The sequence below is a fragment of the Odocoileus virginianus genome, chromosome 26 (genome assembly GCF_023699985.2).
Source record: "Odocoileus virginianus isolate 20LAN1187 ecotype Illinois chromosome 26, Ovbor_1.2, whole genome shotgun sequence".
Classification (NCBI taxonomy): Eukaryota; Metazoa; Chordata; class Mammalia; order Artiodactyla; family Cervidae; genus Odocoileus; species Odocoileus virginianus.
Genome location: NC_069699.1, coordinates 26925027 through 26951898, shown reverse-complemented (window position 1 = coordinate 26951898; position 26872 = coordinate 26925027). Strand labels below are relative to the sequence as shown.

At 40.6% G+C, this 26872-nt stretch overlaps 1 protein-coding gene across 1 annotated transcript in view; it reads right to left on the bottom strand.

The window, feature by feature from the left end:
• Positions 1-26872, bottom strand: part of PROK2 (prokineticin 2) — a 364017-nt gene that overhangs the window by 67014 nt on the left and 270131 nt on the right.

Sequence of the window (26872 nt, the reverse complement as noted above, 5' to 3'; positions counted from 1 at the left end):
CTCCTGAGATGGGACTGCCACATTAAACCCAGGTCATCCAGTTACATTTGAATTTTAGAGCAACAACAAATTTTTTAGTATAAGCATGCTTTAGTGGAGGTGATGGAATTCCAACTGAGTTTTAAATTTTAAAAGATAATGCTCTTAGACTGTTTCATTCAATATGCCAGCAAATTTGGAAAACTCAGCAGTGGCCACAGCACTGGAAAAGGTCAGTTTTCATTCCAATCTCAAAGAAAGGTAATGCCAAAGAATGTTCAAACTACCGTACAATTGCACTCACATGCTAGCAAGAATATGCTCAAAATCCTTCAAGTCAGACTTCAGCAGTACATGAACCAAGAATTTCCAGAGGTACAAGCTGGATTTAGAAAAGGCAGAGGAACCTGAGATCAAACAGCCAACATTTGCTGGATCATAGAAAAAGCAAGAAAATTCCAAAAAACACCTATTTCTGTTTCATTGACTATACTAAAGCCTTGACAATGTGGATCACAGCAAACTGTGGAAAATTCTTAAAGAGATAGGATTACCAGACCAATTTGCCTGTCTCCTGAGAAACCTTCATGCAGGTCAAGAAGCAATAGTTAGAACCAGACATGGAACAATGGATTGGTTCAATATTGGGAAAGGAGTACATCAAGGGTGTATATTGTAACCCTGCTTATTTAACTTATAACTTATATGTAACTTATACTTAACCCATGCAAAATGCTGGGCTGGATGAAGCACAAGCCAGAATCAAGATTGCCAGGAGAAATATCAACAACCTCGGATATGTAGATGATACCACTCTATTGGCAGAAAGCAAAGAGAAACTAAAGAATCTCTTAATAAAGGTGAAAGAGGAGAGTGAAAAAGCTGGCTTAAGACCCAACATTCAAAAAACGAAGATTATGGCATCCAGTCTCATCACTTCAAGGCAAATAGATGGAGAAAAAGTGGAAACAGTGATAGATTTTATTTTCCTGGGCAATCACTGCAGATGGTGACTGCAGCCACAAAATGAAAAGATGCTTGCTCCTTGGAAGAAAAGCTATGACAAACCTAGGCAGTATTAAAAACCAGAGACATCACTTTGCTGACAAACGTCCATGAAGTAAAAGCTATGCTTTTTCCAATAGTCATGTATGGAGGTGAGAGTTGGACCATAAAGAAGGGTGAGCACCAAAGGATTGATGCTTTCAAACTGTGGTGCTGGAGAAGATTCTTGAGAGTTCCTTGGACAGCAAGAAGATCAAACCAGTCAATCTTAAATGAAATCAACCCTGAATATTCTTTGGAAGGACTGATGCTGAACCTGAAGCTCCAGTACTTTGGCCATCTGATGCAAAGAGCTGACTCACTGGAAAAGACCCTGATGATGGCAAAGATTGAGAGCAAGAGAAGGGCGCAACAGAGGATGAGATAGTTGGATGGTATCACTGACTAAATGGACATGAGTTTGAGCAAACTCAGGGAGACAGTGAAAGACAGGGAAGTCTGACTTGCTGCAGTTCATGGGGTTGCAAAGAGTTGGACACAACTTGGCAACTGAACAACAATGCTTTAGTATAAGAATTTGAGATGTACTTATGCTAAAAATAATTATTCATTGCTGATCTAAAATTCTAATTTAATTAGACATTTTGTGTCTGTATGTGCAAAACCTAGAACCCCTTGCAAAAGGGAAAATTCTAGGTGACAACTTATTGTTCTGGCAGCTGTGGGGCAATCAACCACTAGTCCTAGAGAAAAACCCAAAGACTGAAATCAATGTGCAATAGAACTTCCAGAGTCATAAGAAATTTCATCCAGTGTTAACATTCAACAAACATTCAACAAAGTTTGGCCTGATGTCTTTTATTTTAAAAATGACAAAAACTTGCTCTGGTTGGTTGCATGCAGGAGGGAAGAGGGATAAGAAAAATTCATATTGATCTATTTTTTTTTCAGCTTTTGAAACTGTAAAACTTTTATGTAACTATCACAATATAGCAAAGCTAATTAACTCTAGTTTATCTCATTCAGTTTATCCTGTATGTCATATTCCTACCATCTTCAGATGATTGCTAAAGAGTATTTCTCATATTTGTGTATTAGCAAACTTCCTTTTGCCTTATCCTGTGAAACAAATCACCCACAGGCTTTCTCTTGGTTGAGTGGCTAAGTAATGACTTGATCACAAGTATTATTTTGAGCTCTGCATTTGTAAAATGCTTTACATACAATACTCTATGGGAACCCTCCTACATTGTTGGTGGGAATGCAAACTGGTGAAGACACTATGGCAAATACTACGGAGGTTCTTCTAAAAAACTAAAAGTAGAGTTACTCTATGATCATCTAGCAATCCCGCTCCTGGGCATATATCTGGCAAAGACAAAAATTAATTTGAAAAGGTACATGCACCTCAATATTCATAGCACCACTATTTACAACAGCCAAGATAGGGAAGCCAATCTAAATGCCTATTGACAGATGAATGAATAAAGAAGATGTGCTGTATGCACACACACACACACACACACACACACACATATACAGATATGTGTGTGTGTGTGTGTGTACATACGCACAATGGTCCCTTCATGGATTACAGTCTTGCTGTGGCTAAGGAACTTGCATAGCTCAATGAAGCTATGAGCTAAGCCATGCCGGGCTACCCAAGATGGACAGGTCATAGTGAAGAGTTCTGACAAAATGTGGTCCACTGGAGGAGGGAATGGCAAACCACTCCAGTATTCTTGCCATGAGAACCCCATGAACAGTATGAAAAGGCAAAAAGATATGATACTGAAAGATGAGGATTCCCCAGGTCAGAAGATGTGCAATATGCCACTGGGGAAGAGCAGAGGGCAATTACTAATAGCTTCAGAAAGAACGAAGTGGTTTGGCCAAAGCAGAAATGATGCTCAACTATGGGTGTGTCTGGTGGTGAAAGTAAAGTCTGATGCTGTAAAGAAAAATATGCATAGGAACCTGAACTGTTAGGTCCATGTTGTGGTAAACTGGATGTGGTCAAGCAGGAGATGGCAAGAGTGAACGTCAACATCTCAGGAATCAGTAAACTAAAATGGATGAGAATTGTTGGCGAATTTAATTCAGATGGCCATTTTATCTATTTCTGTGGGCAAGAATTCCTTAGAAGAAATGAAGTTTCCCTCATAGTCAACAAAAATCCAAAATGCAGTCCTTGGGTACAATCTCAAAAATGACAGAATGGCCTCAGTTGGTTTCCAAGCAAACCATTCAACATCACAGTAATCCAAGTCTATACCAAAACCACTGATGCCAGAAAAGGTGAAGTTGACTGGTTCTATGCATCCCTACAACATCTTCTAGAACTAACACCAAAAAAAGATGTCCTTATCATCATAGGAGATTGGAATGCAAAAGTAGGAAGTCAAGAGATACCTGGAGTAACTGTCGGGAGCCGCCAGGACGTACCCGGGCCGTGACAAGGTCACAGGACGAGAAAGGAACCTGCAAGGCAGCTCTTCCCCTCAAAGTTGTCCCAGGGGCCCGGTATGTCCCTCTCCTCCTTCTGTCTTACTGTTGTTGGGCTTTCTATTAATTTTTGGAAATATAATATATAGTAATAAGGCCTCCCTGGAAAAGCCTAAGCCTTTTTGGAGATGCTTATGATTGCTCTGGCTCAGGACACGACCATAAATATCAAGTCAAAAAAGAAAAGGCCACAGGTATAGTTTGGCTGCTTGCTTAAAAGATTATAATGTTCTAGAATAGAAAAGACTAGAGGCATTTAGATTTAGAAGTAGATGCACTGCTTCAGTTTACTTGCTCCTTGGTTGAGAGGGTTTTCATTATTGCTATTTCCTTGCTGCTATTTGTTCATTGTTTCTCTTTCTTTAAACAACATGGAAGATTACGGGTATTTTTGTAGAGTTAGGAAATGGGGTACATAGGATTTCAATGGAAGGTTTATATTAACCAGCTTCACTGCCATTATCTCACTATTAATAGAGGCGTTTTGCTGCTTTAGAGGTGTTTTTGCTGTTTAATAGTTAATCACTGTAAATTGAGATTTTGTGGTTTCAGGTAGAGAAAAATATCAGGGTTTTCTCATGGTACCATTTTCAGAAATGTCAAACATGTTACTGTGACCCTTCCCATGTACTGTTTTATTACCCAAAGAATTCATGCTATATCTGCAATCTATGGAATATTGTTTTTGTTAGAGTGAAAATGTTAGGCCATTGAGGCAAGAAGACTATGTACGGGACATTTAAAAAAAACTCTGTAATCGGAAAAGTTCCAGATGAATGCATAGGGGAAAAAATATTGGCGGAAGCACAAAACCAATATCTGATGTAATATGTGGTGACTTAAGGGGGAGGTAATGTTCATTCTACAAAAACTGAGCTATCCTAAAAAAAAAAAAAAAAAAAGCTACCTCTTCTACGCAGCCTTCTGTGTGTCTGTCTGTCTGTCTTTTTCCTCACCGACGCCACTCATCCCTTGGGTATTCCTGGTCCTGCCGGAGTTGGACCTCGACAAGTAATGAGCAAGTTTGGCCTTGGAATACAAAATGAAGCAGGGAAAAACAAACAGAGTTTTGTCAAGAGAACACAGTGGTCTTTGCAAACACCCTTCTCCAACAACCCAGGAGAAGACTACATATGAACATCAATGGTCAATACCAAAATCAGACTGATTATTTTCTTTGCAGCTGAAAATGGAGAAGCTCTATCTAGTCAGCAAAGACAAGACGTAGAGCTGACTGTGGCTCAGCTAATAAGGTCCTTATGGCGAAATTCAGACTTAAACTGAAAAAAGTACGGAAAACCACTAGGCCATTCAGATATGACCTAAATAAAATCCCTTATAGTTACACAGTGGAGGTGATACATAGAGTCAAGGGATTAGATCTGGCAGACAGAGTGCCTGAAGAAGTAGGGATGGAGGTTTGTAACACTGCACAGGAGGCACTGACCAAAATCATCCCCAAGAAAAAGAAATACAAGAAGGCAAAGTGGCTATCTGAGGAAGCTTTACAGATAGTTAAGGAAATAAGAAAATTGAGGGGCAAGGGAGAAAGGGAAAGATATATCCAACTGAATGCTGTTCTAGAAAATAGTAAGGAAAGATAAGAGGCCTTCTTAAATGAATAGTGCAAAGTAACAGAGGAAAACAATTGCATGGGAAAGACTAGAGATACCTTCAAGAAAACTGGAGATATCAAGGGAACATTTCATGCAAGGATGAGCACAATAAAGGACAGAAGGACCTAATAGAAGCAAAAGAGATTAACAAGAGGTGGAAAGAATACACAGAAGAACTATACAAAAAAGGTCTTAAGGACCCAGATAATCAGACAGACATCCTAGAATGTGAGGTCAAGTAGGCCCTAGGAAGCATTACTATGAACAAAGCTAGTGGAAGTGATAGAATTCCAAATGAATCATATTAAATCCTAAAGGCCCAGCAATCCCACTGCTGGGTATACACCCTGAGGAAGCCAGAATTGAAAGAGACACATGTATCCCAATGTTCACTGAAGCACTATTTACAATAGCTAGGACATGGAAGCAACTTAGATGTCCATTAGGTGAAGGATGGATAAGAAAGTTGTGGTACATATACACAATGGAATATTACTCAGCTATGAAAAGAAACACATTTGAATCAGTTCTAATGAGGTTGATGAACCTGAAGCCTATTAAAAGAGTGAAGTAAGTCAGAAAGAGAAAGACAAATACTGTATATTAACTCATACATATCGAATTTAGAAAGACAGTACCAACAATTCTACATGCAGGGCAGCAAAGGAGACACAGATGCAAAGAAGAGACTTTTAGACTTAGTGGGAGGTGAGGGTGGGATGATTTGAGAGAACATGTATATTACTATATGTAAAATAGATAACCAGTGCAAATTCGATGCATGAAGCAGGGCACCCAAGCCAGTGCTCTGGGACAACCCAGAGGGGTAGGGTGGAGAGGGAGGTGGGAGGGGCGTTCAGGATGAGCAGCAGGGAACACATGTATGCATGCCTGTGGCCGATTCATGTTGATGTATGGCGAAAACCATCACAATATTGTAAAGTAATTATTCTCCAATTAAAATAAATTAATTAAGTTTTAAATATGAAATTTTAAATGAAAACTAAGTTCTTTGTAAAAGTAACAAATGAAACAAATGCTCTGACTAAAAAAACAAATAAAATCCTAAAGGATGATGCTATTAAAGTGTTGCACTCAACATGTCAGCAAATTTGAAAAACTCTGCAGTGACCATAGGACTGGAAAAGGTCAGTTTTCATTCCAATTCCAAGGAGGGAGATGCCAAAGAATGTTCAAACTACCACACAATTGTGCTCATTTCACATGTAAGGTTATGCTCAAAATCCTTCAAGCTAGGTTTCAGTAGTACATGAACCGAGAACTTTCAGATGTATAATCTGGGTTTAGAAAAGGCAGAGGAATCAGAGATCAAATTGCCAGCATTCATTGGATTATAGAGAAACCAAGGGAATTCTGTTTCATTGACTATACTAAAGCATTTGACTGTGTGGATCACAATAAACTGTGGAATATTCTTAAAGAAATGGGAATGCCAGACCACTTTACCTGCCTCCTGAGAAATCTGCATGCAGGTCAAGAAGCAACAGTTAGAATCAGACATGGAACAATGGGCTGGTTGTAAATTGGGAAAGGAGTACATCAAGGCTGCATACTCTCACCTTGCTTATCTAACTTATATGCAGAGTACAGCATGCAAAATGCCAGGCTGGGTGATGCACAAGCTGGAATCAAGATTGCCGGAAGAAATATCAACAACCTCAGATATGCAGATGATGCCACTCTAATGGAAAATGAAGAGAAACAAAACAGCCTCCTGATGAGGGTAAAGAATAGAGTGAAAAAGCTGGCTTGAAATCAACTTCAAAAAGTTAAGATCATGGTATACAACCACAACACTTCATGGCAAATAGATGTGGAAAAAGTGGAAGCAGTGATAGATTTTATTTTCTTGGGTTCTAAAATCACTGTGGATGGTGACTACAGCCACTAAATTAAAAGATGCTTGCTCCTTGGAAGAAAAGCCATGACAAACCTAGACAGCATATTAAAAAGCACAGACATCACTTTGCTGACAAAGGTCCATATAGACAAAACTATGGTTTTTCCAGAGTCAAGTATGGATGTGAGAGTGGACAATAAAGAAGGCTTAGCACCAAAGAACTGGTGCTTTCAAACTGTGGTGCTGGAGATGACTCTTGAGAGTCCCTTGGCCTGCAAGGAGATCAAACCAGTGAATCCTAAAGGAAGTAAACCCTGAATATTCACTGGAAGGACTGATACTCAAACTGAAGCTCCATAAATTTAGCCTCCTGATGGGAAGAGCTCACTCATTGGAAAAGACCCTGAAGCTGAGAAAAGTTGAAGGCAAAAGGAGAAAGAGGTGGCAGAGGATGAGGCTGTTAGATAGCATCAATTCAGTGGACGTGAGTTTTAGCAAACTCTGAGAGATGGTGAAGAACAGGGAAGCCTGGTACGCTATAGTCCATGGGCTTCCAAAGAGTCGGACACAACTTAGCAAATGAACTACAACAACAGTATATGCAATGGAATATTACTCAGCCACAAACAAGAGTGAAATAATGCCATGCAGCAACATGGATGGATCTAGAGATTATCATACTAAGTGAAGTAGTCAGACAAAGAGAAATATCAAATATTATCATTCATATGTGGATTTTAAAAAATGATACAAATGAACTCATTTACAAAACAGAAAGAGACTCAGACATAGAAAACAAACTTAGGGTTACCAAAGTGGAAAAAGGGGAGGGATAAATTAGAAATGTGAGATTAACAGGTATATAATACTATATGTAAAACTAATAAACAATAAGAATCTACTGTATAGCATAGGGAACTATATTCAATATCTTATAAAAAACTATAATCGAAAAGAATCTGAAAAAGGATATATATATGTATATAGTCGCTGAATCACTGTACTATATATATACCAGAAAAACTAAATCAACTATACTTCAATTAAAACAAACAACTCTATAGAGTGGGTACTGATATTTACATCTCACAAATGAGAAAACAAAGACCCAGAGAAGGTATGGGCTTGGCCTCAGAGGGTTGTGCTAGTCTTTAAATCCTAGAGAAGAATTCTAGTTCTATGGTCCTTTGTGCTGCCTCTTTCTTGTCTGAGGCCCTGTAGAGTGATCTGCATGTGCCTAAATTCTGCCCAACATTTGCAGATGGCCACAGGTGAGGTGAAAGTGAGACCTCCAAGAGGAGAGTGAAAATTTAGGGGAAGGATTACTAGGACTCAGGTGCATCCCGCTTTTCCCACTCCCTTTCTTTCTCTGTTCTTTCCATTAGTCCTCATTTAATGAGTATTTTCATGTCACATCCAATCAAATTTTATTTTTTCCACAGTTCTTTGTTCTTCCTCTTTAGGATTTTATTTGAGGTGTGCTTCCCTACAAATGAAAAAATGTTCTCAAATACACCATCCATTGAAAAACTGCCCACTGCAATTATGAAACAATTCCACGGTGCCATCATTTGATCCTGTCTAATCCCATATTCAAAAGCCATTTAGAAATGGGTTTTCTCATTCATACCTTAAACAGTTAATCTAGCTGCATTGTTTGGTTATTCTTGTTTGATTGGTTCACTCTGTTTTATTATACTGAACTTATGTAAAAGCTTCTGTTTTATAATTGTGTGGGACTTGGGGGCAATTCATTCAAAGGTCTGTACCCTATAAATAAATTACTCTCCTTTTGCTGCTAACATGAACCGGTTCTATTGAAACCAGGGGGAAAAACGCAAAAGAAAGCTGAAGACACAGCTTTTGTTAAAGCGAGGGGAAAAAGTACACCTATTCTGTTTAGAGAAGGCCTTTAAAAACCCATAGTGATTATACAAAAGGGAGCAAAAGCAGTTTTTCATCTCTTCCTAAAGAGATGAAATAAATGATAAACAATCGTACCTCCAACATAGAGAATGCGTCATTTCCTCATTTAAAAGAAGGTGTTGGAAGTCAAGAAAACTGGTGTCAGTCTTAAAAAGAACAGAGGTCGGGCTTTTTTTTTTGCTTCTGTATTTTGCAGCTTATGTAGAGGCCATCCTGTTAATTGGCTATACTTTTAAAAATAACCCCATGAATCAGGTTTTAAAACTCTGGAAACTAACGAAAAAGAGAAATAGTTCAGGTCTGTGTAATTTGCACATCAAGCAACTGTGCTTGAAATTTTATTCCAGAAAATATTTACAGATTGCTTTCTTCTGATACCTGAGACTGAGGACAGATTTCACTGTTGTTTTCACTTCAAAGTTGTTTCTGCTTGTAAACATCTGTGTGGAAGAAGAATGGGGTCATTTGATGGGTGTCCATAATTACGCTGGCCTTACGTATATGTTATGGCAAAGGCTGGAGATGATATTTCTGATGAAATTGTATCCAAACATCTCACTGTACCAAATTTATGAGAATTGACAAACAAGTTTGGTGCAATTGGAGAACTGATATACTTCCATGGAGGGGGTGGGCGCAAGCCACTACCAAGAGAGGAGAAACAATAAACTGTGATCCATGGTTTTTAGCAATGAGACTCCTTTTAGTTGACTCATCCAATGTGAAAATAAAATGAAATACCTTCTCTTCTGCAGTCAAGAAGATAATTAATGAGCCACTCATTTCTAAATGAAGACCTAAGGGAATACAGCAACTGGTCTTGAATTTAAAAGGAGAAAAGTGCTTACATGTTTCAAAGAATACCAAGTAAAAAAATCACCCCATTAACATTTGAATTTGAGTTCTTATTCGTTTTTAAATGAGCTGTAACCCATGCAATGTGTCTCCTTGAGTGCTACTCATCAACTGTAATCACCATCTTTGGTAGAGTAAGGAGAAACAGGAATACTTTTCCTTTTAGTTTTCCTGCTATCTGCTTTCTTTTAGATGAAGTCAAATGGACAGTGCACTTAGAGCCCCTCAAATACAGGGCAAGGGCTCAAGGTGAATCTGTAGATCGCTGTTCACCCTTAGATTTCAGACAACGAAAAGCACCTGAAATAAGGGAGGGTTTTAGAAAGAATGTCAGCCAAAAAGAGGCAAACATCCATCTTTGGATTTCTTACCTAACATTTTCAGGCAGTGGCTCAGATGATCTTTATTGATGATAACAGCTAACATTTACTGAGTGCCAACTACATGCCAAGTACTTTATGTGCATTGTCTTCTTAAATTCTTATCCCAAGTTTTGTGTTAGAGTTAAGAATATAGGGACAATTATTACTTTTATTTTACAGATGGGTAAACTGAGGTTGAAAGAGTGAAAGTTCCTTGCCAAAGATCTTACAGCTGATACAGGTAGAATTCAAATCCATGTCTGTCTAATGGTTCAAGAGTCCTTGTCCAAACACTGCTTCTATCCAACTGCATGTGCCAAAATCATTAGGACTGGAGGGATGTGACACAGCCATCAGCTGGGCTCAGGGATGTCCCCCTGAGTACCGTATGGCTGAATGAGGGTCAGTTCTCAACTCTCTGTGCCTCAGAAGGGGTCTGACCAGAATCAAAGAGGTCAATTTTATCTTTGAGAAGAGGGAAATTTTCTTTGCAGTTCTGGAAGATCTACAGATGCATACATCTCTTACTGATGCCAAGCAGAGCCCTGCGGGGCTCCTGGGCATGGAGGATTTTTTTGTCCCCCATTTCATGTAGGCAAGACTCCAGCCTCCATGACCTTCTCTGAGTTCCAAAGGTCAAAGTGAAGTGAAGTGAAGTGAAGTTGCTCAGTCATGTCTGATTCTTTGAGACCCTGTGGACTGTAGTCTACCAGGCTCCTCCGTCCATGGGATTTTCCAAGCAAGAGTTCTGGAGTGGGTTGCCATTTCCTTCTCCAGTGGATCTTCCCGACCCAGGGATCAAAGCCAGGTCTCCAGCATTGTAGGCTGACATTTTACCTTCTGAGTCACTAGGGAAGTCCTCCAAAGGTCAGAACAGTTGCTAATCAAGAAAGGAGCAACCAGGAAACCATCTAAGATAAGAGTAAAGAAACCAGACAGGCTCATCAAGATTAGCTGATTGACCACCTAAGACCCTGCACACACCCTCACCTTGTCAGAAATGCCACTCTTTTGAAACTTTGCAAAAGAAAGAAGAATGCAAGACTGTTACTGCTTTGATCCTTATCACATCCCCCTGCCTGACTGTATCAGTTCAGTTCAGTTCAGTCACTCAGTCGTGTCCAACTCTTTGAGACCCCATGAATCACAGCACGCCAGGCCTCCCTGTCCATCACCAGCTCCCAGAGTTTACTCAAACTCATGCCCATTGAGTCGGTGATGCCATCCAGCCATCTCATCCTCTGTCGTCCCCTTCTCCTCCTGCCCCCCAATCCCTCCCAGCATCAGGGTCTTTTCCAATAAGTCAACTCTTCGCATGAGGTGGCCAAAGTCCTGGAGTTTCAGCTTCAGCATCAGTCCTTCCAATGAATACCCAGGACTCATCTCCTTTAGGATGGACTAGTTGGATCTCCTTGCAGTCCAAGGGACTCTCAAGAGTCTTCTCCAACACCACAGTTTAAAAGCATCAATTTTTTGGCGCTCAGCTTTCTTCACAGTCCAACTCTCACATTCATACATGACCACTGGAAAAACCATAGCCTTGCCCAGACGGACCTTTGTTGGCAAAGTAATGTCTCTGCTTTTGAATATGCTATCTAGGTTGGTCATAACTTTCCTTCCAAGGAGTAAGCGTCTTTTAATTTCATGGCTGCAGTCACCATCTGCAGTGATTTTGGAGCCCCAAAAAATAAAGTCTGACACTGTTTCCACTGTCTCCTCATCTATTTCCCATGAGGTGATGGGACCAGATGCTATGATCTTAGTTTTCTGAATGTTGAGCTTTAAGCCAACTTTTTCACTCTCCTCTTTCACTTTCATCAAGAGGCTTTTTAGTTCCTCTTCACTTTCTGCCATAAGGGTGGTATTGTCTGCATATCTGAGGTTATTGATATTTCTCCCAGCAATCTTGATTCCAACTTGTGCTTCATCCAGCCCAGCGTTTCTCATGATGTACTCTGCATGTAAGTTAAATAAGCAGGGTGACAATATACAGCCTTGACGTACTCCTTTTCCTATTTGGAACCAGTCTGTTGTTCCATGTCCAGTTCTAACTGTTGCTTCCTGACCTGCATACAGGTTTCTCAAGAGGCAGGTCAGGTGGTCTGGTATTCCCATCCTTTTCAGAATTTTCCATAGTTTATTGTGATCCACACAATCGAAGGCTTTGGCATAGTCAATAAAGCAGAAATAGATGTTTTTCTGGAACTCTCTTGCTTTCTCGATGATCCAGCAGATATTGGCAATTTGATCTCTAGTTCCTCTGCCTTTTCTATATAGTTTCTCCTATTCTGACTGTATGGATCACAACAAACTGTGGAAAATTCTTAAAGAGATGGGAAAACCAGACCACTGTACCTGCTTCCTGAGAAACCTGTATGCTGATCAAGAAGAAACAATTAGAACAGGACATGGAACAATTGACTGGTTCAAAATTGGGAAAGGAATATGTGAAGGCTGTATATTGTCACCGTGCTTATTTAACTTGTATGCAGAGTACACCATGTAAAATGCTGAGCTGGATGAAGCACAAGCTGGAATCAAGATTGCCAGGAGAAATATCAATTACCTCAGATATGCAAGTGATACCACCCTTATGGCAGAAAGTGAAGAGGAATTAAAGAGCCTCTTGATGAAAGTGGAAGAGGAGAGTGAAAAAGCTGGCTTAAAATTCAACATTCAAAAAATGAAGATCATGGAATCCAGCCCCATCACTTTATGACAAATGGGGAAACAATGGAAACAGTGACGGACTTTTTTTCTTGGCTCTAAAATCACTGGGGACAGTAACTGCTGCCATGAAGTTAAAAGACGCTTACTCCTTGGAAGAAAAGCAATGAAAAACCTAGACAGTGTACTAAAAAGCAGAGATATTGCTTTGCCTACTGAAGGTCTAAATAGTCAAAACTATGGTTTTTCCAGTAGTCATGTATGGATATGAGAGCTGGACAATCAAAAAGGCTCAGCACTGAAGAATTGATGCCTTTGAACTATGGTGCTTGAGAAGACTCTTGAGAGTCCCTTGGACTGCAAGGAGATCAAGTCAGTCAATTCTAAAGGAAATCAACTCTAAATATTCATTGGACGGACTGATGCTGAAGTTGGAGCTCCAAAACTCTGGCCACCTGATTCAAAGAGTCAACTCACTGGAAAAGACTCTGGTGCTGGGAAAGATTGAAGGCAGGAGGAGAAGGGGATGACAGAGGATGAAATGGTTGGATGGCATCACCAACTCATTGGACATGAGTTTGCGCAAACTTGGGGAGATAGTGAAGGACAGAGGAGCCTGCAGTGCTGCAGTCCATGGGATTGCAAAGAGTCAGACAGGACTTAGCAACTGAACAACAACAACAACTTCAATTCATATGCTGAAGCCCTAATTCTGTTACAGAAAAAAAAGAGTCACAATATTTATTTAAGGTGGTGAGGCCAATTTCATGCGGTGAGGGGTTTACAGTGAGGGAAAAAGATCAGCCCAGCGACAAACACAAGGATGTGTGGAGATTTACAGACAAAGACTTTGGTTGGGGGGCAGAGGGTGGGGGGGAGTGGGTGATGAAGAGGGTTATTAGCAGATGGAAAACTACTAAAAGTCCATAGGGATTTTTGCTAGGCCCACTCAGTAGGATCTTTGCCAAAGACAGGACCAGCAATAAGATAGCCAGGGTTGGGTGGAGGAAATGGATCATCTATCAAGGGTGAGAGATTTTTGCTAAACTGATGCCACAGGATTCTTGCTAAAATTATACTAAGTAGGCCAAGGACAAAACCCAAGGTCAGGGTTTTGAGAACTTAGTGCAGCCTGACCAGAGTTTGGTTAAAGAGTCTTTGTCAATGCCCAATACCTCAGAATATGAGATTAAAATGAGGCCCTTGGGGTGGACCCCAATCCAATCTGACTGATTTTCTTATAAGGAGAGGAAATGTGGACATGCAAAGAGACACCAGGGACACATGTGCACAAGGAAAAGATCATGGGAGGACAAGGCAAGAGCAGGTGGCCATCTCCAAGTCAAAGAGAGAGGCTTCAGAATAAAATCAACCCTGCTTTTGTCACTGAGCAAGACAGAAGGGGGCAACAGAGGATGAGACGGTTGGATGGCCTCATCGACTCAATGGACAAGAATTTGAGCCAACTCTGGGAGACAAAGAAGGACAGAGAAGCCTGGCGTGCTGCAGTCCATGGGGTCCAAAGAGCAGGACACGACTGAGCGACTGAACAGTGTCGCTCAGAGCCTACAGGGCTGTCACCTACAAGCCGGCACTTGCCAAGAGCACCGCCAGAGACCGAACACCAAGGGCGTTTGCCATGTGCCTCTGCGGAGACTGAGCCCTGAGCTGCTGCAGCTGCCGGCCTTCAACGTCCTCTGAGGGGGGTCAGGGTGCGCCGAGACTCTGTGCTTCAGGGATCCCGGCGGGACAGGCCTTTAGACAGGTGTTTTCAGGAGCTGATTCATGATCCCAAACCTTGCATCTCTTCATATCTAGAAAATCACTAAATCCCTTCTTGGCGACATCAGCCCCTTGTGACGAGCAGAAAACCTCTTGTAAAGTAAATGCTCAGTTGTGCTGAACACTCACCCCCCTTCAATGAAATCTTATATATTGATCTTCCCCAACTTTCTCTTTAGAGCTGTCTGAGGTGCTGCCTCCTGGCCTACAGTCATTTTGTCCCAAAGAAAACTTGTCAACCCTCAAGATGTGCATCTATTTTAGTCAACAAGAGTCTTCCCAGGAGAGGCCTTCCCCCATAAGTTCTGCTTTAGCTCCTCTCTGAAGTACCTAGATAACAGTATTTGAGGCAAATTTCCTGAATTGTTTGCAGATGTGAAAATCAAATGGAAAAACTACTTGATAACTGTGAACACACAGCCCCAGGCCTCCTGGAGCCTAGGGACTGATAAAATTAACCCGTGTGACTCCGCCCTGCTGCTTCACAATCAGCTAATCAGAGAATCATGCACAAGCTGATCACAGACCCTGCAACCCTTCTCCTCACCTGCTCTTTAAAAATGCTTTCCAGAAACCCTTTGGGGAACTCATCTCCTTGCATGGCCTTGGAGTAAACCTTTCTCTGCTTCAAACTCCAAAATTTCATTTTGTTTGGCCTCACTGTGCATCAGGCACAGTGTTAACTTGTGTTAACACTCTCACTTTGATTCTGAACTTCCTGCATCCTGAACTGTGAAAAATAAATTTCTGTTCTTGAAGCCACCGAGTCTGTGATACTTTGTTATACAGTAAAAACAAGCAGGACCCTCTGGTACAAAAGCCTGTCTGTGTCTCTCATTTCTTGTTTGCAGAAAAAGGCTTATATGTCTTATCCCTGCCTTGAGTTCCAAAGGGCAGATTAAGCAGCTACTGTGGCATTCTATACCAAGGTCACAGGTGTGAAGCCTCATACCAAGGTCACAGGACAAAAATCTCTGGAGTTGACCAAGCCCCATAGCAACTGTTGCCACAAGCTTCCAGAGCTAAATCAGTCAGTTTCCTGACCTCATATTAGGTAAAAATACCCTGCTATTACTCACCCTATAGCATCTGCACCAATCACCTAATAATGGTACCATTTCAGTAGGAACTTTCTCTGTCTTGAGGCTATAAAAATTGGCTACTAGCTTAAGAAAGTGTTTGGCTCTTCCTTCAGCCAGCTCAATGTTCTAATAGTGGCTCCCACTCTAATAAACTTCATTCTTCTCTCACTCTGCCTCATGTCTGGAAATTCTTTTCAAACCTTCGCAGGGACCAAGACAGTTACTAGTTAAGGAAGGGGCTTCCCTGGTGGCTTTCCCAGTGGTAAAGAATTCACCTTCCAACATGGAACATGTGGGTTAGATCCCTGGGTCAGGAAGATCCCCTGGAGAAAGGCATGGTAACTCACTCCAGTATTCTTGCCTGGGAAATTCCATTGACAGAGAAGCCTGGCAGGCCTCAGTCCATGGGGTTGCAAAACAGTCTGACATGACTTAGTGACTAAACAACAACAACAATTAAGGGAGCAAGGGAATGCAGAAAGGAAGGAAAAGCAGCAAAGAAGCAATAATGTAGTGATAAGGTAGAGCCCTAATTCCTCAGTCCAGTTCAGTTCAGTCGCTCAGTCATGTCCGACTCTTTGCGACTCCATGAACCTCAGCACACCAGGCCTCCCTGTCCATCACCAACTCCCGGGGTCCACCCAAACCCATGTCCATTGAGTCGGTGATGCCATCCAACCATCTCATCTTCTGTCGTCCCCTTCTCCTCCTGCCCTCAATCCCTCCCAGCATCAGGGTCTTTTCCAATGAGTAAGCTCTTCGCATCAGGTGGCCAAAGTATTGGAGTTTCAGCTTCAGCACCAGTCTTTCCAATGAACACCTAGGACTGATCTCCTTTAGGATGGACTGTTTGGATCTCCTTGCAGTCCAAGGGACTCTCAAGAGTCTTCTCCAACACCACAGTTCAAAAGCATCAATTCTTCAGCACTCAACTTTCTTTATAGTCCAACTCTCACATCCATACATGACCAATGGAAAAACCATAGCCTTGACTAGATGAACCTTAGTTGACAAAGTGATGTCTCTGCTTTGTAATATGCTGTCTAGGTTGGTCATGACTTTCCTTCCAAGGAGCAAGCGTCTTTTAATTTCATGGCTGCAATCACCATTTGCAGTGATTTTGGAGCCCAGAAAAATAAAGTCAGCCACTGTTTCCACTGTTTCCCCATCTATTTGCCATGAAGTGATGGGACCCGATGCCATGATCTTAGTTTTCTGAATGTTGAGCTTTAAGCCAACTTTTTCACTCTCCTAATTCCTCAAGGGATATACATAACAATATTATAACAAACCCAGACAGTGTATTAAAAAGCAGAGACATTACTTTGCCAAAGAAGGTCCATATCGTCAAAGCTATGGTTTTTCCAGTAGTCATGTATATGTGTGAGAGTTGGACCATAAAGAAGGCTGAGCGCCAAAGAATTGATGCTTTTAAACTGTAGTGTTGGAGAAGACTCTTAAGAGTCCCTTGGACTGCAAGGAGATCAAACCAATCAATCCTAAAGGAAATCAATCCTGGACATTCATTGGAAGGACTGATGCAGAAGCTGAAGCTCCAATACTTTGGCCACCTGATGTGAAGAGCTGACTCATTGGAAAAGACCCTGATGCTGGGAAAGATTGAAGGCCTGAAGAGAAGGGGACAAAAGAGGACAAGATGATTGGATGGCATCACCAACTCAATGGACATGAGTTTGAGCAAGCTCTGGGAGATGGTGAAGGACAGCGAAGCCTGACGTGCTGCAGTCCTTGGGGTCGCAAAGAGTCAGACATGACTGAGCAACTGAACAACAAATGAAGAATATCTTTGATTTGTCCCATAGGAACTAAGGTCCCCACCTAGGTGGAGGATGGTGACTTGAGGCTGAGAACAATGACACAGACCCCAGACTGGCTGGAAGCAGAAGGCTGATGATTGAGATCCTGAAATATCACCCCGTTACTTCCCCACCAACCAATTAGAAGGGAGCCATGCATCCTGCAGCCCTTAACCAAATAATGCCTTTAAAAACTCTTCCCTGAAAGTTGTTGGGGAGTTCTGATATTTTGGGCATGACATGCCCGTTCTCCTTGCTCAGCCCTTGCAATAAACCTTCCTCTGCTCTGAACTCTGATGCTTCACTTTGTCTGGTCTTACTATGCACTCAGCACACAAACTCGGGTCCTATAACAGCAGCCCAAGCAAAGAAACACACTCTCTGAATGTCAATTTTAATAAGCATCTTTAAGTAGGAGAGAGAAATAACTGCTTAAGAAGAAAAAAATTGGAATATATTCTGCTTTTAGATTTAATAATCTAGGCCTTATAAGATCTTTAAAAATAAGAGGAATGAACTCTATTACACCAAAGTTTCTTAAGAACAGTGTCCCCAGCTGAGCTCCCTGGTCCTGCTGGTTTTGAGGGGTAAGTCCTCTGTCTTATGAGATCTTTCCCTATTGCTGGGCCACACGAACAATAGGAAAAGACAAATCTGTATCATAAGCACACTGAACTATTTTACCGAAATAACTTATGGGGAAAAGAGCAAAACACTCCCTCTTATTACCAAATGATTGCTTCAGGAGCATTTCCTTCATAAACTGTCATCAAATATCCAACCACAAAACAAATCCATTAAATTGCATCAATTTCTAATCAAATTCAGAGAAACACAGGAAGTCAAGTGCTCTGGGTCATAATCTCAGATTCATCATTAATTGTAGAAGTAAACAGTAACTAGTAACAAGGTGAGTCACATTTCTTCTCTATGTCAATTCCAAATCCAGACAATAAGACTAATAACGTATTTCCTAAACTAATATTTAGTAAGTTATTAAAGTGATGAAAATAGTTGTGAAATATTTGGATGGGCTAGACAAGGATAAAGCAATATTACATGTAACATTTTTCTTATAGGTTTAGCTAATTTCTAAAAAAAAAAAAAGCTTTGAAAATAAATTAAATCCATCTAGACATATCCCCAAAAGAATCTTATAAAATATATATTAGAGACTTATTTTTTAACCTATTACATGAAGTAAATTGTATGACCTCTTACTGAAATAACATATTACTCTACAAATTAATGACCAAAAAATAACACAAACCCAGAAGTTTTTCATAAATCACTTGTGCTGCTTGTCCACAATTTTCTCAAAGGTGGAAATCCCCTTCCAAATTTCAGAACAGCTACTCCGAAAATTTTCTATGTTAAAGACTACCAAAAAAAAAAAAAAAAAAGACTACCAACCCAAACTTTGTCACTCTTACTCATAACAACACCCTTTCCATCACATTGGGTTTATCTTTCCACAACCTCTAAGAGCATCTAAGCCTCCTTTTTCTTTTTAAGAAACTCAGCTTCCTGTGGAATTCAATTATCATGTGCCTGCAAATTGTACCCAAAGTTATATGCCAAATTTTGGCATTGTTGAGGCTTTAAAGCTCAGTATGTGTGTTTCACCTCTCCCCTGCACTCACACTCAGTTTTCACTCCCTGAGTCAAGAATATGGGGTCCAGAAGTTCATTCAGGAGATGGTTTCAGGAAGTGGGGAAAACAGTAGGTGGGATGGAGAAGGGAAGGGAGCTGATAAAAGGTATGCAAAGGCAGGCGACTGGAACTCATCCCAATGGGGACCTCTGGGGAGCAGTCTAGAGCACAGCCCCAAAGCTGGATATTTATCCACAATCTCCCCTCATATATTGGTTAATCAATGCCATCAGCATGAGCCTTTTTTCAGCTCCTCTGTCTCCTCCACTCTTCTCATCCATTTTCTTATCAAAGCCGATGGGTTCTTAGCTGTTTATACTGACTCAGCTTCACATTTCCTTTTATCCTCCCACATCCAAACTCATAAGCCCCTTGGGCAGAGCTCTGTGAATCCTCAGAGCTGAGAGCCCTGTCTCCAGTCCCAACCTGGTGCTATCTTGGCTACGCACTACCACTCAAACACCAGCGACAGAATGTTACTTTTCTCTCTTGCTCGAGTGGTACAACACTGCATATTATAGTAAAGCCAAAAGATTTGACCTAATCTTTCCTTTTTGCCCAACTTCAACCCCAGATAGTCAAATCTACCTGATGCCTTTTGTGGGATCTGCACCATCTGGCTGGGCCCTGGCCCTTTCCGGTCATACCATGCCATTCGCCATGTATTTTCTACAAGTCAACCATATTTGCCCTCTGTGAGTTCTTGAATTTGTCAAGTTCCTTCCAACTCGGGGGTTTTGCACACGCTATTTCCCCAACCTTTGTCTGCAACATTTCTCTCTCTTCTTCACTTAGGCCTCCCTGAGTTGGAGTGGTGTTTAATTAAGCCTTTCTAACTGATTCTCCCTCACCCAGCCTCCATTCCCTGTGCTCTGACAGGTCAAAGGCCTTGTTACATACTTTTATAGCCTGTTTTTCTCCTTCCCACCACTTCTTATGATTGCAGTTAAATTATTGATTAATAGCATTAACTGATTAATTGCATTTTAAATGTCTGCTTCTCCCAGCAGGCTGTAAGTTTTGTGAGTGCCTGCACTGCTCACCCATGCATCCTTAACACCGAGCATGATGCTTAGCATACCACCAGTGCTCAATACATATGAAAGAATGAATATTATGCAAATTATACTTTCTAGCTCTGAAGGTTTTGATTTCTCATCCCCTGATGGCTTCCATCCTCTTCAATTAGATAAAATATTTTGTAAACAACTGTGCTCAACAAATATTGCAGATGGATCTCCCGACAAACAATATGAGAGGGCTCTATGTAAACATAAAGGTAAAAGGTAAAATGCTACAAAATGATTATCATTCTTTATCCATCATCAAAACATCACATTGTGCATTATTTGCAAATTAGATCTAACGAAACAGTAATATTTTCAGGGACTTGATAACAATGCTGGCAGTAGGGAGACTATAGAAAACAAGATGATTCTGTGAACTTGTTAAAGCTTGTGTTTTCTCCCAAATTTAAGAAGAAATGCAAGCAGCGCTAATAGAAGTTAGATGGTATGGTGGTGACTTAATGCTCTGGAAATTTAGGGGACAGGTGTGAGAGCCTACTGTGTCCCAGAATAAATAGTTTCAGTGAAGTCATAAAGCATAAAAATGGGGTGAGAATTTGATTTTACTTAATCTTATTTGCTAGAACTTAACATTGAACAAGTGGCTGAAATTGTGCTGCTGGCTGAATTATAGGAGTTTAAAAATTCCCTTTTCTCTCTCATGGGTCTCTAAGAGAAGTCTATCCATTTGTTCCATCACAAATGTTCAGCTGTAGATTTGAGGGATAATAAAAGCTCTGGCCTTGCTATCTAATTATTCAGTTAGACAATTATTCAGTTGACAGGTAGAAAGATTTAGCTATACAAATGGGCTTATAACTCAGAAATGGGACTATATGTTTATTTTAAAAGATAGCCATATAATTTCAAAACAAACTAGTGTCAATCTAAAATTTTATTATGACAGTGGCAATTTGGCAATTATGTAAAAAGCTGTAAAAAATTGGCTGTCATAAACTCTCTTTTTACTTGGTAGTCTTGATTATGCCTTCTGAGACAATACGTTCTTAAAATGTCTACACTAAACACAGAGAATGAATCATTGCAAAAAGGGTGACAATGAGACATTTATAAATATAATATTTTTGTACTGAATTATGTTTCTAAGAAGAGCTTAATGTATATTTTATAGTAGACCTACTTTAAAAATAAGTATACATCACTAAAGGGGAAGCCAAAATAAAAGCAAGCACTGTATTATCAATTTCTGGTAAAACTTTAAAATGCTGTCATTAATTATAGATGGAGCACTTTTCCTGCAATATATTCCTATTTGTTTGACACCTGGCAGGGCTGGGACCAATTTATTCACTTGCTCTGTTACACGACATTCAGTCCCTGGGGCCATTATTTTCAAGGAAAACCAAGCAACATAACTAGAAGCCTACATGAATGATTCATAGTAGAACACTCTAGAACATGTCACTCAATGGTATATGCTGTCTAATCCAACTTGACAGTTGAAGCTGCTGTGGCATCATGAGGAAGTGATCCATTTACCAGATCCTCTGGATAAGCTAAGCCCTTTCAGCAGCTGCAGAGCCCAATAGGATTCCCTTGTCTGCAGGAAGTATTTGCAATGTTATCTTGACAAAGCACTTCCTGAAAATACGTACACACACATACACACACACACACACATGCAGAATATAATGGCTGCTTATCTTTGGCACCTCCAGTTTAGTAGTGAACTTATATTTTTAATAACCCTCTTATTATTTTAGAGGTAGCACCTTAACATTTATTAAAAAAATTACAAAACACAGTCAAGCAAACAAAACTTCACCTTCCTATCACCCAGAATCACCATGTCTTACATCTTAGTGCATATGTTTCTGGATCTTCATATGTTTGCATGTCTATTGTATCTATATATTGCTATTGTTGCTCAGTCACTAAGCCATGTCCAGCTTTGTGACCCCATGAACTGCAGCACAGCAGACTCCTCCATCCTCTACTATCTCCCAGAGATTGCTCAAATTCATGTCCACTGAGACAGTGATGCTATCTAACCATCTTATCCTTTGCCATCCCCATCTTTTGCCTTCAATATTTCCCAGCATCAGAGTCCTTCCCAATGAGTCGGCTCTTTGAACCAGGTGGCAAAGTATTGGAACTTCAACTTCAGCATCAGTCCTTCCAATGAATATTTAGGGTTGATTTCCTTTAGGATTAACTGGTTTGATCTCCTCACCATCCAAGGGACTCTCAAAGAGTCTTCTCCAGCACCGCAATTCAAAAGCATCAATTCTTTGGTGCTTAGCCTTCTTTATGGTCTAACTCTCACATCTGTACATGACTACTAGAAAGACCATAGCTTTGACTAGATGCACCTTTGTCAGCAAAGTGATGCCTCTGCTTTTAAACACACTGCCTAGGTTTGTCATAGCTTTTCTCCCAAGGAGCAAACACCTTTTAATTTCATGGCTGGAGTCACCATCTACAGTAATTTTGGAGCCCAAGAAAATAAAATCTGTCACTGCTTCCACTCTTTCTCCTTCTATTTGCCATAAAGTGATGAGACTGGATTCCATGATCTTAGTTTTTTGAATGTTGAGTTTCAAGCAAACTTTTTCACTCTCCTCTTTCACCCTCATCAAGAGGCTCTTTAGTTCCTCTTCACTTTCTGTATTAGAGTGGCATCATCTGCATATATGTGATCATTGATATTTCTCCTGGCAACCTTGATTTATCCAGCCCAGCATTTCATATGATATACTCTGCAGAGAAGTTAAATAAGCAGAGTTACAATATACAGCCTTGACCTACTCCTTTCCCAATTTTGATCCAGTCAATTGTTCCATGTCTGGTTCTAATTTTTGCTTCTTCATCTGCATACAGATTTCTCAGGAGACAGGAAAAGTGGTCTGGTATTACCATTTCCTTAAGAATTCTCCAGTTTGTTGTGATTCAGACAGTCAAAGTCTTTAGCATAGTCCATTAAGCAGAAGGAGATGTTTTTCTAGAATTTCCTTGCTTTCTCCATGACCCAATGAATGTTGACAATTTCATCTCTTGTTTCTCTGACTTTTCTAAGTCCAGCTTGTACATCTGGAATTTTTCAGTTCACGTACTGCTGAAGTCTAACTTAAAGGATTCTGAGCATAGCCTTGCTAGCATGTGACATGAGCACAATTGTATAGTAGTCTGAACATTCTATGGCATTGCCTTTCTTTGGGATTGGAATGAAAACTGACTTTTTCCACTCCTGTGGCCACCGCTGAGCTTTCTAAATTTGTTGACATATGGAGTGCAGTACTTTAATAGCATCATCCTTTGGGATTTTAAATAGCTCAGCTGGAATTCCATCACCTTCAGTAGCTTTGTTTACAGTAATGGTTTCTAAGGCCCACATGACTTCACACTCCAGGATGTCTGGCTCTAGGTGAGTGACCATACCATCAAGGTTATTCGGGTCCTTAAGACCTTTTTTGTTATTGCTCCTCTGTGTATTCTTGCCACCTCTTCTGAATTTCCTCTGTTTCTATTAGTTCCTTACTGTTTCTGTCCTTTATTGAGAACATCCTTGCATGAAATTTCCCTTGATATTTTCAATTTCTTTGAAGCGATCTCTAGTCTTTCCCATCTTATTGTTTTCCTCTATTTCTTTTCATTGTTCATATAAGAAGGCCTTCTTATCTCTCCTTTCTGTTCTCTGGAACTCTGCATTCAGCTGAGTATATATTTTTCTTTCTCCCTTGCCTCTCTCTTCTCTTCTTTCATCAGCTATTTGTAAGACCTCCTTAGACAAACATTCTGTCTTTTGGCATTTCTTTTTCTTTGGGATGGCTTTAGTCACTGTCTTCTGTACAATGTTACAAATCTCCAGCCATAGTTCTTTAGGTACTCTCTCTAACAGATCTAATCCCTTGAATCTATCTGTCACCTTCACTGTATAATCATAAGGGATTTGATTTAGGTCATACCTGAATGGCCTAGTGGTTTTCCCAACCTTCTTCAATTTAAGCTTGAATTTTGCCATAAGGAGCTAATGATCTGAGGCACAGTCCGCTCCAGGTCTTGTTTTTGCTGGCCATATAGAGTTTCTCCATCTTCAGCTGCAAAAACATAATCTGATTTTGTTATTGACCATCTGGTGGTGTCCATGTGTATCTATATATACACATATTTATGCATATTTTTCTTTTCCAATTTGAGATTATACTCTACATACTATTGTAACACTTAGCCTTCGTGGGTCAATGATCTTAACCTTTCTGCTTCAGTACGTTTTCTTTGTCACTGAAGAGCTTATAAGTATTTTAGTCCTATCCAGGAATCCTGTGAATAAAGCTCTCCGGCTGTTATAGCAGCTCTTATTTCTCTGCAGCCTGTCAGGATCCCCTTTTCATGACATTGGCTTACTGAAGACATGGGGTCAGTTTTCCTGTGCAAAATCTCACCTACTAGATTTGTCTATTTGTTCCTTATTGTACCATGAAGCTGGTTCCTATACCCCTCTTATCTTGTACAGACTGAAAGGTAGATCTAAAGTACTGGTGTATTCATATTTTTGACTAGAAATCACCAGAGGTGATCCTGTGTCTAGAACTGCACTGTCCAGTGAGGGAGCTGCCAGCCATATGTAGTCATTTATGTTTCAGCGTAAGTTAACTAAAACCGAAAATAAAGTTCCTCACTTGCACCAGTCCCATTTCAAGGGCTCTAAAGCCCCATGTGGCTGGTAGCTGTCATTTGGACAAGGCATATATGGAACACTTCCTTCATCACAGGAAGTTCGACCAGACTTGCTACCTAGAGATTGAGTTTATTTCTTCATTGCTTAAGTCTAGGCTTGGGTCAATCAGATACTAGTGTAAATGTGATGCAACACAGGCTTGACGAATGTTAGTGCTCCAGCAGTTGCCCTCTTTGGCTGCTGAACCCCTGGGACTGCCATGTAAAGAAGCCAGGACGAGCCTACTGGAGGATGAGACACCCCGTGGAGAGTGCCCCCAGTTACTCCTGCTGAGGCCATCTTGACAGACCACAGAGAAGGAGACCTCAGTTATTCAGCCATCTCTGTCAACTTCCTGACAGATGAGTAAGGCCATCTGAGACCCAGCAGCCCCGGTGAGTGAGCCATCAGGTGAAAACAGAGACAAGTAAAGCTGGTCTAGACAGAAGAACCAACCAACTGACTCACAGAGTGATGAAGGATAATAAATGATTATTCTTTTTACTGACAGATTTTTTTTGAATGGGTTATTACTCAGCAATAGATAACACATGATCAGAAAGGAATTGCTATAGTGTTACTTTGGCCCTATGCAATGTGTTGTTCTCCATTAAGCACTCACCTAATATGTAAATCTTGCCTAAATCCATAATTTCATAGATTTTATAAAATCATATTTTTTAACTTTCGTCATTCATGTAATGTACTAACTTTACATGTAATATACTAACATTCCTTCTACATGTACTAACTGGTATTTTTTTGTAAAGTATAGTTCCTCTTCATCAAGTGGGCTAGTTGGTTATCTTATCATACAATACCTCCTGGAAAGGTAGGATAAATCTTTAGTGTTTTTCCTTTATTTACCAATTAAAAAGTCAGAAGTTCTTTAATGGTCATCTCATACTACACTTTTCTGGCTTTGTCTTGAGTGACTTAATGAAGTCATGAATTTTATACATTAAATACATTTTATCAATATCTGTAATCATTATTCTTTTTGATGCCCAAATTTTCCCAACTTTGGCCACTGGAAGCCCCTTCTGACCACCTTCTATGTCATTTTGATACAAGTCTATTAATCTTAGAAAACTTCCTTCCCTTCTGGTCAGAAGAAGTTACCTCAAATTCATCTTGTATCTTCCCTGCCCGAGTCCTAGAACCAGCCATTTATCTTAGGAGTGTTGGGGGTGGTGTTGTAGTACATAATTGGACGACTCAATTGTGCCAGAGATGAGGAAATGTGACTTGAGCATGTCAGTTCTTCTTCCTTTCTTGGGCTCCTACTTAACACTCTTTGTTCTCAAATCTTCTCACAGCAGTTCTCACTCAAGATGCAACCCTCCTCTGTGTTTGGCCATTTGGTGGGTTTGCAGCTTATAAAGTTTCAGACTCTCCCTTCCTTCCTGTTGTGTCAGTGTTGATTTCATACCAGTTCTGCTGCCTCTCTGGGTTTGGGGTTTTCTCTGTCTCCGAATATTGCTAAAGATGTTGTAAATGAGTTTTGATTTTTGCTATTCCTGATGCTCTCATTGCTTTCAGAAACTGAAGTAGAAAGATTACAGGTTGGGTTGCCCTCAATCCCTATGCTCCTGCTGCTGTTCAGTTGCTAAGTTGTATCTGACTTTTTGAGACCCCCATGGGCTGTAGCCTGCCAGGTTCCAGGGTCCACGGGGTTCTCCAGGCAAGAATACTGGAGTGGGTTGCCATTTCCTTCTCCATCAATCTCTATACTGTCGGGAGCCGCCAGGACGTGCCCGGGGCCATGACAAGGTCACGAGACGAGAAAGGAATCTGCGAGGCAGTTCTTCCCCTCGAGGTTGTCCCAGGGGCCCGGTATGTCCCTCTCCTCCTTCTGTCTTACTGTTGTTGGGCTTTCTATTAATTTTTGGAAATATAAAATATAGTAATAAGGCCTCACTGGAAAAGTCTAAGCCTTTTTGGAGATGCTCATGATTGCTCTGGCTCAGGACACGACCATAAACATCAAGTCAAAAAAGAAAAGGCCACAGGTAT